The sequence below is a fragment of the Ischnura elegans genome, chromosome 12 (genome assembly GCF_921293095.1).
Source record: "Ischnura elegans chromosome 12, ioIscEleg1.1, whole genome shotgun sequence".
Classification (NCBI taxonomy): domain Eukaryota; kingdom Metazoa; phylum Arthropoda; class Insecta; order Odonata; family Coenagrionidae; genus Ischnura; species Ischnura elegans.
This window is the reverse complement of record NC_060257.1, coordinates 3477003-3487864: the sequence shown is the minus strand read 5'-3', so window position 1 is coordinate 3487864 and position 10862 is coordinate 3477003. Positions and strand designations below refer to the sequence as shown.

The window sequence follows — 10862 nt, the reverse complement described above, 5'->3', positions numbered from 1 at the left end:
TACCAATGGAGATTGACAAAAGATATGATGTTACAGATTCTGATTCACATCACTACATAGTTATGGAATGTACGAATACTTTGATTAGCAATTTTTGACGCAACCAATATAATACACCTGTGAAAACTTGAAACGACAACGTCAGTACCAACTGATTATGACGGTATAGAGCAATGTACAGCTCCGAGAATTGCCGATTCAAAAGCTTACATTGAAAGCCAGGTCAAAAACTTTCTGGAGCACGTCTTACGACCATGGTTCACGCTTGCCGAGAAATAGCGAATTTAAAATTTGAGAGGATAGAGAAATTCATCACACACAAAAATGGATATTTCATACGTTGCAAGCATTTTGCAAGTCCCAAAACTTGAGCAAACGAGAACGGTTCATGTAAACGAACGATGGAAACTTCCCTCCGAAAAATATATTCACGATCATCACATCGACAGCGATTACATTAGGTAGCCTCAAACATCGAATAAAATGTGAGAATTACTTGATAAAATTGAAGACTATACGGGGTCACTGATTCTCAGCACTTCGTTGAACACGATTTTCCGCAAAATTAATTTACTTTACGGGTTCCATAGTCACTCGCTACAACAATTATTTTCACATGACTAAAGTCGAAATCACACACCATCAACACCGGAGAGGAATGTAAAATATGCAAGCTGTTAACTTTTTGGAAACACTCCCGTACTCACCTCCTAACTCAATGCAAGTTGCCGCCAGGCTGATGAAAGATTTTCACGAGACTCATCGTGGGCCTCTTCGAGAGTCACGTGACCACTGGCCGCCACAATAATTAGCTCCAACAAGTAAAAAAAAACAGTGCAAAGCAAGCTACAGCATAAAATAAATACCTTATAAAATATTTAAATCTATTCATTTTAATATTTGATCTTGCTTATTAATTTAATAATACGTTTAGGTGCGATTAGAAAATTGATTTGGTACGAGGAAAAACGAGTGTCTTTGTGGAAACTTTAGCGGAAAACAGTATCCTTACGCGAGGGTCGCGATGCAATTTTCCAACCTTTTTCGCGCATAGACCATCTAGAAAAAACATCCTATTGTGGGAGGGAGAAGGTCATTCAAAGACGTCATCCGCAAGATTATCATCATTTCACGCAAGTATTGCATTATTCCATTGCCTCTCGTAACAGTCTGCTCCGCGACGTAAAATTGGGCAGTAGTCATGGCTATTTGACGTCGCGCCTGCCGTCGACGGCCTCAGTAACTGCCCTACCCTGCCTCTTATCAAGTCTTACCCCCCTCTAGTCTAACCGTCACGAGCCTTGGTGTCATTTCAAGCAACTCATTTCTTGATTAGACAGCTGATAAACAAACCAACCCTCTTCGTCAAGATCACCTTCTTCCTCAGCAGTTACGGAGTTGGTGCAGGAAGACAGCGCGAAGGAGACCACGAAAAAAAACATAAAAACTCTTCGGATGGCCACTTACGTGAGTACGAAAATGTTTTACTAGCGGTAGAACAATTCATAGGATAAACTTATTTTTTTAAAGTCATGCGGGGTATTTTATGATAATGTTCGTAATTTTTTTACTGGTTGTATTTGTAGGGTGGGAAGAATAGAAAAAAGTAATAGGCATTTGTAAAATCTCGGTACTTGAGATGTGATTTTTTCAACAAAATAGCAGTGCAATTAAAGGACGCAAAAATCGGTCGCTCACTGATCTCCATGACAGTGTTGAAAGTATCAAAATGATTATTATTTAAATGAGATAATTTGCTGCACTTTTAAGTGGGTGGTTGAGTTGTACGTTAAAATTCAATCGGATTGCTGTTTTTGTGTTGCTTATCACTTTCCATATTTTTAAGGGTTCGGTAGTTCCACATAGTACATTAAGAACTTAATGGTAAAGATCAACTCATCCGCATTTGCGAGCATGTATTTTCGTAATGCTTTTTTCAATGAAATATTGGTAATAGCTTGAGGTCATTGGTGTGGTAGCGGAGGGAAAGTCAGGGCGGTCTCAATTCCTCCTCCTATCGAAATTCTAGGGAGAATGATCATATGCGAAATCCCTCATAATGAACCCCTCCTACCCGGACATTTTCTGTATATTGCAGGAGCAGTCGTTGTAAATCGTTGTTTAGGGGGCTCGTTAACTTTCATACCGACTTGGTGGTGTGATATACTTGTCAGTGATATTACGTATGAAGCCTGATATACGTTAACGGGTGACTTTGTGGTTTTCATAAATTATTTTTAAACATTGTTCATTAATTTTTTCAAACGAAAATTTTCATTGGTAAGCCACCTAAAAGCAATTGCAATATTTTCGATTTTTCCCATAAATTACGTGGGTGGTTCTATCCCCAGTACGTTACGACTGCGGCCTTGATTTGAATAACGGTAAAGGTAATAAAGAAACATTCTCACACATGACTAACGCCAGTGCGATTAATTTTATGCCCTAGAGAAACATTTTCGCCCCTCAGCATTTACGGAAATGGCAATTCATATGCCATGAATTTTTTTCAGTCTCCCGTCATACTGCTAGTGAGACGCGTCCATCGAAACGTCGGTAGAAAATGGGGAGCCTAACCCGGACGGAAACCCAGAGAGAAAAAGCCATCGCTGCAGCTCACCGGGAAAGCAGCAGCAGAAAAAAATACTTCTCAGGCACTATAAATTACATCGTTTAGGCCAACTTGTTGAAGTCGTTGATGCCTCTTCAAGTGTCGAATTACTCTCTTCCCTCATATTAAATTCTTTAAGTGTCGAATTACTCCATTTTCCATGCCAATTCACATAAAATTCCAAAAGTCATTCAAAATTCTCTGTTCATCTTGATGATTATTTTCTGCCATTTGCGTGAATATTTTTGAGACCGGTTTCCGGTCTCTAGCGGTTCCTAACGTAATGCGCTAAACATTTATGTAAAGCTTCCTGCACACCCGCGGCAGTTTTTGACTAATCTCACAGCTTTCCCTTGTGTTTTATTAAGCCTTTCTACACCGCATCCCATATCCTCATTGCATCTTTAAGATATGGTCGGACGAGTGCGAAATACACAATACGCTTGACAACTGCTAACTTCTTCAGGGCTTTCAACAAATATTTTTTTTGTGTGTTCCCAGCAATAGGTTCGAAGCCATCGTAACTCCTAGATACTTCACTTCATCTGTTGTCTTTATGTTTACCCCAAAAATTACCCGAAATGAAATATTCCGTTTTTATTTTACAGATGCCTCTATTCCAATTTTTAAGGCTGCAAAAATTACTCTGTGATCATATATACCGTCTATTCCATCAATTTGTTTTATCAACTAAGGATAGCTTACTGAATAATGGTGGAATTTGTTTTCCCTCTTGCGAGCTTGTCAAGTACTTGTGGAAGTGAGTGATTTGCTAGTACGTTTACTAAGGTGTCGGTGATTTATATATTCCTTGCTTTTGGTTTTAGAGTGTAAGAATCAAAATTTACAGATGGGAGATTGAAAAAGTAAATGCAGATATTTGATTTTCTAATTGGATAATAACACTGGAGGGAAAACTTAGCTGTCCCTTATATCCTTCAGAAGTCAACTCTCTGTTCCTATGACCATGTCTGCGTCCTGAACTTTACACCCGCTTTTGCACTCTTGTTTATAATTCTATGAAAATTAATTGCGACAGAGTTAATGTCATATTTTTAGATTACCTTTCGGTCGGTTCTTTTCCTCGCGGTGTATAAGATGAGTGTATCACTATGAAAGTGCTAATTAATTTAGATATAATAGCTTTCCCTGGAGTAGGCGTTTTGGAATTTTTGTTATTTCCCTGCATTACTGCTCCGAAATTTACTTCATGTGATGTAAGGATTTACGCATGTGTGGATAACCTCGGAGTCTAGATTTAGGAAACTTTACTCATTAAAAAAATTCAGTATTGAATTTTTCTTAGTCACCACCATTATTATGTTGATGAAATTAATTGAATTCTCTTGCATATATTATGTTTAAAAAATGAAAAAAACAATGATTATTTCGGACTTGATCCCTCGCAAGAATCCCATGAAGTTACAGCGCACAGTATAAGCCCACTCGGCTACGGTGAGTTCAAATATGAATCCAAAGATAGGAAAAACCTTGCCACGGAGACCGAAAGAGGACAATTCGACGGCCCAACGTCTGCGGGGACGTGAATTACCTCAATGCATTCCATCCGCTAATTTTAATTTCGATTGGGCAGTTGCTCCTGGAGTTTGACTCCAGGTTCGGTTGCTCAGTCGCGTCCATGTCCGTCCTCGTCGGCTCCCCGCGAAGACAAAGAATGCAGGTTGCTTCATGTGCCAACCTTCCAAGTTTTCACCGACCCGGCCACGTCAATTAAGCGGGTCTCGTTAGTGTCCACATATTATTGAAAACGATAAATTATTCGGGTAATACGAAAAAGGAGAATCGCTATCGCTGATCGAAAAGCTTCGGCGTTAATTGTAAGACAATATACTTCGACGGATCGGCCAACTTACGTGAGGAAGTAAAGTGGACGTAGATTTATTATCCAGCATGAGCTGCACAATTTATGTGGTATTAAAGACTGCACATATCCCGCATACATTTCCCTTTAATGATGTTGTTATGAAAATATTCCGGGAAGTGGGAATGTTGTTCAAATTTCCTTCACTCTGGTGCAATAGAAAATACCGAAACTCTATTTCAAAACTGCGGCGAAATTGGCGCCGCTCCATTTGTTGCAATACTTTTGAATCCGACTGTACATATTTTACATTGCCAATTTAATTTTATGCGGAATCCTGTGAAAGTATTGAGCATTTTTACGTAGATTTAAATTTTTTGCGTAAATTTTCTAATTGCTTTTATACGAACAAACTGTGTTGTCTTTAAAAAATATTATAATGCTCAGGAATTGTTGAGTTTCAGCGCATATTAATATTTGGACTACTTGGAGAGATTTATTGTAGTTTATACATTTTTACAGAATTTATTTTATGTGCTTGAGTGACCAATTGTATCAATTCCCATTATTTCTGCCCGAACTATTCAATATATCATGTATACATTTGCGTGACTGCATAGCTGCATTTTGCATATTTAAATGTCTTTAGCAATAGTATGTGACGATTGAATAATATTTCTTTTCCCTCCCTTTCTTTACTCCGCATGTCTTCTCCTCTGTCTGGGACTCTCGATCCGCCGATGCTGCTGCCATCTACGTTTCCCTCTTTCCTTGGGGTCCACCATGGCATCATCCCTGGTCCCTTGCATTTCTTCGCACTTCCAACCCATCGCAGAAGGTGAGTGGCGGTTGTGTTATCGTTTTCTTAACGAATTAAATCGTTATTTCCTATTACAATTTTTTTCATGCACCACAGTCTACACAGGTTAAGGACAACCATCCCAATTAAACGTAAATGCCACACGGCAACCTCCATCAATATCAATAATTAATTAAAACATTACTATATTAGAATTCCAGCTATCCGAACTCCAACCATCCAAATCTCTTCCAGAAAAAATTTAAAACCGATAACTATTAAGATTCGCAAAATAACGGTTCTACCTTTGCGCGTTACCCTTGACATACTGTGGCTGCCTTAAGTGTCGTTGCGTTGTTGTGTTTGTGAGTGCGTTTTATCGTTTACCATGACCTCTAAAAGAAAACGAGTTGTGTTATCGCTAGCGGATGAATTACAAATTATTGAGCGATCCGACAAAAGATCTACTGGTAAGTAAGTAATCAGCCGAGATGCTCGGTGCCAGATCACCCCAGCGAAAAATTGATGGAAAGAGAGAATTGCCTGCTTACAATAATACAATTACCTTTTTACCGCCAAACGTAACAAAATTTTTGCAACCGATGGACCAGTCTGTTATAGAGACGCAACTGCAGAAGACAACTTTTAAGGAAACTTAGGGTGAAGGGCGAAGACGAAGAACATGTGTTGAGTAGCCACAAGAAAATAAATTTAAAAAATCCAGTTAACCGAAATTTTCATCATATACTTAGGGCACATTTTACTAGTCATAGTCATTATATACATGCATAGGGTACGGTCCCTATTGATTCGGATAGTTTTAGTTCTACTGTACTTCATATAAGTAGTGTCCTTGAAGGAAAAACACTCAACATTTAATCTCTTTCACTTCTCAAGATGTTATCGTCGCGTCTACTCCTCTCCCCCCCCCCTCCCCACATAGTTTTTACCTCATGTAGTTCACCCTTGGTGCACCCCGACGGGAGAATTACCCAATCCCTGTCCCCCTTACCCAATGAATTCGAAGTCCCATCACAAAACAAAACACTCCACACTCCTGTTCCCCCCTTTCGATTTTCAACCATAGGGATCAGGTTCTTGTGGTAGATAGCGTGTTGGCTTCCCACCCCGTGGGCTCGGGATTGGTTCCAAATCCCGGCGGTAGCAGAGATTTTTCTGAGCCTTCCCGATTTTTGCTTGAGTGTTGTGTGGAGGACAGTTCAAGCGCAGCAATCCGTCCGTCGGATGGGACGTTAAGTCCTTGTCCCCTTGGCGCCTTTCGTTTAGAGCAGGCTAATGCCGACGCCGGGTTTCTCTCCGCCCTTATTTAACGCCGTCAATAATCTCAGCTGTCGGTCGCCTCCTCCAAATACCATACGTTGTCAACCCTGGCCTTCCCCGTTTTTTCTCCCACATGTGCGTGTCTTCGCTTGGATTCCATTCGCACCTCTGCTTACCTCGCCTTTCATTTGAATAAACATTCCTCCAATTATGATTTTATTACAGTATTCTACCGATTAAGGTAGGTTTCCATGGAGTACTAAAGAAGTGATATGGGTGCTTTCCTTCCCTTCCAGCACTGCCTTCTTCAATTCACTGTAAGGCCTACTCCCTTTCAATCTATCTAAAAATCCTATTCTTTTCCTTTCCCTTCCTCGTTTCCCCAAAATTCTACCCTCTAACACCATTTTCATTTTCTAACTTCCCCGCCCTCATCATAGTCTTCACATTCCACGTTCCTACATTTATAGCCGACTTCTTCTTCTCCATCTTCTTGGTCTTCTTTTCTTCTCTCTTCATATATGCTACTGCTGATGATGATGGGAAAAATTGTATCTTTAGATTCTGGTTATAATCCTTTCATGGATCAAAAATATTCATTTCAAATAGTTTATTGAAATGTAATTATTTAAAATCAATGACTTTACAGTATATTCTCTCGAATCAAAGCTATTTCCTCATCTAGAAAAACGATGTAGAAAAGACTTTCAATAATTTTAATGCATCAATTGAGTGCACCTCAAATCTCGCAGTAGAAAATATTACTCCTGAAGTTGATGGTTTGAGGCGTTACTTTATGGAACTTATTCATATCGAATGAAAAACATAGTTGAATTTTCATTCAAGTTACTCCAGAAGACACGAGATATCCTTGTTGAAATGATTTTAAAAATGCTGGGGAATCTATAATTTGTTTGTTTAAAAACGGAATAAAGGCAGACAACAAACAAGAAGTATAAAAAATATAGATTTTTTTCTTCGATACAAAGGACAGTTTTTTAATTATTCGTTGCTTCGGTGTTCCAGCTAAAATTCGGTGGATTTACCCCCTCCACCCTCCTCTCTCTCTCTATCTCTCTCTCTCTCTTTCTGTCATCTTCTCATCACTTGTTGCGTGTCTTCGCTTAAAGTTCATTCCCACATCTGCTCACATCTTCTTTCAATTGAGGTGTTTAACTGCTACCAATTACGATTCCTGGGATAATCTTCACCTTCAATTCTGCAGAGAAATAATAGATGATCCCATTGGCGCGTGACTCTGTGAGTTTATTCCGAGAGCGTGATTGTTTTCTGTGTGTGTATATTTATTGCCTTTTGAAGTCACGACCGCTTCTCTGAAATATCTTCCCTTATACCGTGTTGGGCTGGAATCACATGAAATGTAAACACACTCTGCGTGAATCATTAATCAATTCCTTCGCTGCACGCTTTTTGTCGTCCATCTTTTGTTTGTTTCTCGGAGTGATTGCACGCCCTCTTCCAGATCTAAAGGTAACTCACGGACGGATAATAAGGATGAAGAACGGAGTTTTGTTTGAGAGTTGGGTTTGAGCTGGTGTGGCCGTGGGGAGCATCGGTAAATTAATTGAGAAGATTATGATTGTGGTGAAATCCACCCTCTTGGCACCCAAACCCCATTCCATCCTTTCCTACAAGCATGCGCTGTTTTATTAGTGGTAATAAGTTATTATAAATCATTATTAAAAGTGGTGATGGTTACCGAGTGGCAATTGTTTGGTGTGGTTTCTGTTGTTTCTGATTGCCTGTGTAGGAGGAAACAGACAGGATAAGAATTTCGAAAGAAATAAAGGCATAATGTGCGAAAAACTGCGACACTGGGTATGGTTCAGTTCGTTGAGGAGTTGAATTTCAATTTGGTTATATTTTTGTGTTTATTTAATAATTACTTTTTACTTCAAATAACAGTACTTTAAGAAGCCTGAATATCACACATCTTCAAAGTACGCCGAATATCCTTACCTTTCGCAGCTTTTTTTGTTGTTTAGTAATTTAAAAGATCATTTACTCAAATTATGTGCATAATTGTTATTTTTATATTTATTCATAACTAGCTGTTATCTCTGCAGTCTGATTTATAATTAGCCAGTTGATAAATTACAACTCCATGGTGCCTCGTAAAATAGCAGTTTTTTATCGTAAAAATAAATGCAGCAACGGAGGGAGAAAAAAACTAGCTGTGCACAATTTTCCAAGTAATCCGAAACAAACCGGCTCACGTATCCTTGAGTTTGGTTGATAAGCATTGCCTAGGCTGACAAAAATTATCCAAGGTCCCACTGAGATTTGAACTCGGATCGCTGGATTCAAAGTCCAGAGTGCTAACCATTACACCATGGGACCGATTAATTATGGGGATCATCGGGAGGGTTCTAACTTTGCAGCAAATTGTGGTAGAAGGAATGATGTTATTGTTTGTTCTCTTCAATTTATCAATACGTTTAGTTTTTACTCTGGTTACTTATTAACAAATGCAATTTAATCACTAATCTTCCATATCAACCATGAAATTTAACATTAAGACCTAAATTAATAAAAATTACTGTCGTGATTTGTCGTACATATTCGTTAAAGTGGTGTACAAAAGCGAAACTTCTTTCATTTAAACCTGATGAAATGATTGCGTCAATAATTGTAAATATTGCCACGTTTTAGTTATTCACTAAACGTTAAATGCCAGTGGATATGTTTTGCTTGCCTCTTCTACGAAGTCGATCATCGTACTTCATGTTTTTGCCTCCGCGTTTCTTCTCGATGTCTCTTTGTGTCTTCATTTGAAACAGTCCCTGTCTGCTTCGTTTCATGGAGCAACGTAATATTTGTTTCGCTATTCGACTGCTAGTTTCCCGATGAGAATTTTTTTTTAACTGCCATAGTGTTGGTTTCAATTCCAGCTTTACCTTCTATGATATATTCTCAGCATTTCTTAAATAGTGGCTCCTATTGCAAAAAAAAACTATCTAAGTATTATTGTTTTTCCTTCCATATCCTCGTTCATCCCGCGAGATAGAAGTTTCATAAAAGCGTAGTGATACATACTCATTCTGTAATATCGACCCTAAAATCTCTAGACTCATGCTTATAATAAGAATTCAACCTCCACGTCCGGCTATCTTGCTTATTATCAAACACGCTGCCGCATTGTCCCCTTCATACAGAGGATGAGCTTCCTTCAGTATTCAATGAGTGGTTTGAGCTACTTGTAGTTTTTTTGAACGCCCTTTTAACTCGCTGCACACCGTGGGTGTTCGTTGGGGAACTGAATCTCTCGATCACGGTCCCTCCGCATCGCTTTCATCGTGTTCCTCATAGTTCCTCGAGGCTATCACACTGTCTGTCAGAGGATCCGCCCCCAATGCTCGTCCTTCGACCCCTTCTATCTGATTTGCTCCTCCCTTTTACCTCTCGTCTTTAAAACATTAATCACTCACCCAGTCCCAATCAACACACTATCCCATGATGCATCATATAATGCCTTTTCTCCACACATCATCTTTCTCCTCCCAAGTATTTCATTCCATCTTTTATTGGTTTTCCTTGAATTTCCTCATCTGTACATTGATATTTCAGTATTACTGGCAGATTGGTTATACGTATGCGCATAGTGATATTGAATAGAAAGTCATTAGGCCCATAATTACCCCATAGTCAATTTCACAGCCAGTTTCACGTCAAATTCCGTACAAGAATCGTAGAAAAACCTTTCTCGAATGGATATGACGTCACACCAATCGACGTACCTGCAGAAATCTAGTACGCCGAAGAAGGATCTGAGGTTTTCCCGGCGTATGATGATGTTTGAGTTGTTTCGGGTTTCCCACCGGATGAGGTTCTCCATCTCTGCCGACGTTTCGATGGTCGTGTGGTCCAATGTCATCAGGCCCTGATGACGATGGACGACACGACCATCGAAACGTCGGCAGAGATGGAGAACCTCATCCGGTGGGAAACCCGAAACAACTTCAGCATCAATCTAGTACGCCGTTGACGGCCTGATTAAGTGAGCACCATTTGAAGCAGGAGAGAATTTCGGTTTTGCAAGAAATTGTTACGAAATTTTGCCTGTAAGTAACACTATGATTATAGCTGTCCCGGTCACGATACCACTTGGTCGATCATAGTTGTTCGTGCACGTTAAATTGTTGATATGTTAATAATCCCGGTGTAAAAGGCCGTATCGAATTCTTTTCGGTGGTGGGGAAATAAGTAAATAAATAAATGTTGACTATCGTTTTTTAAGACAAATCAAGATTTCTACATCAGTGTTAAAAGTCATTCAACTCAATTCAAGATATGTCGAACAATCACTCCTGAAAGGCCGTCTCGAATGA

At 39.3% G+C, this 10862-nt stretch overlaps 1 non-coding gene across 1 annotated transcript; it reads right to left on the bottom strand.

The window, feature by feature from the left end:
* Positions 1-8802: 8802 nt before the first annotated feature.
* On the bottom strand, positions 8803-8874 carry Trnaq-uug. Its single transcript has one exon. It is a non-coding gene; the product is annotated as a tRNA-Gln (tRNA).
* Between the last annotated feature and the right edge of the window lie 1988 nt (positions 8875-10862).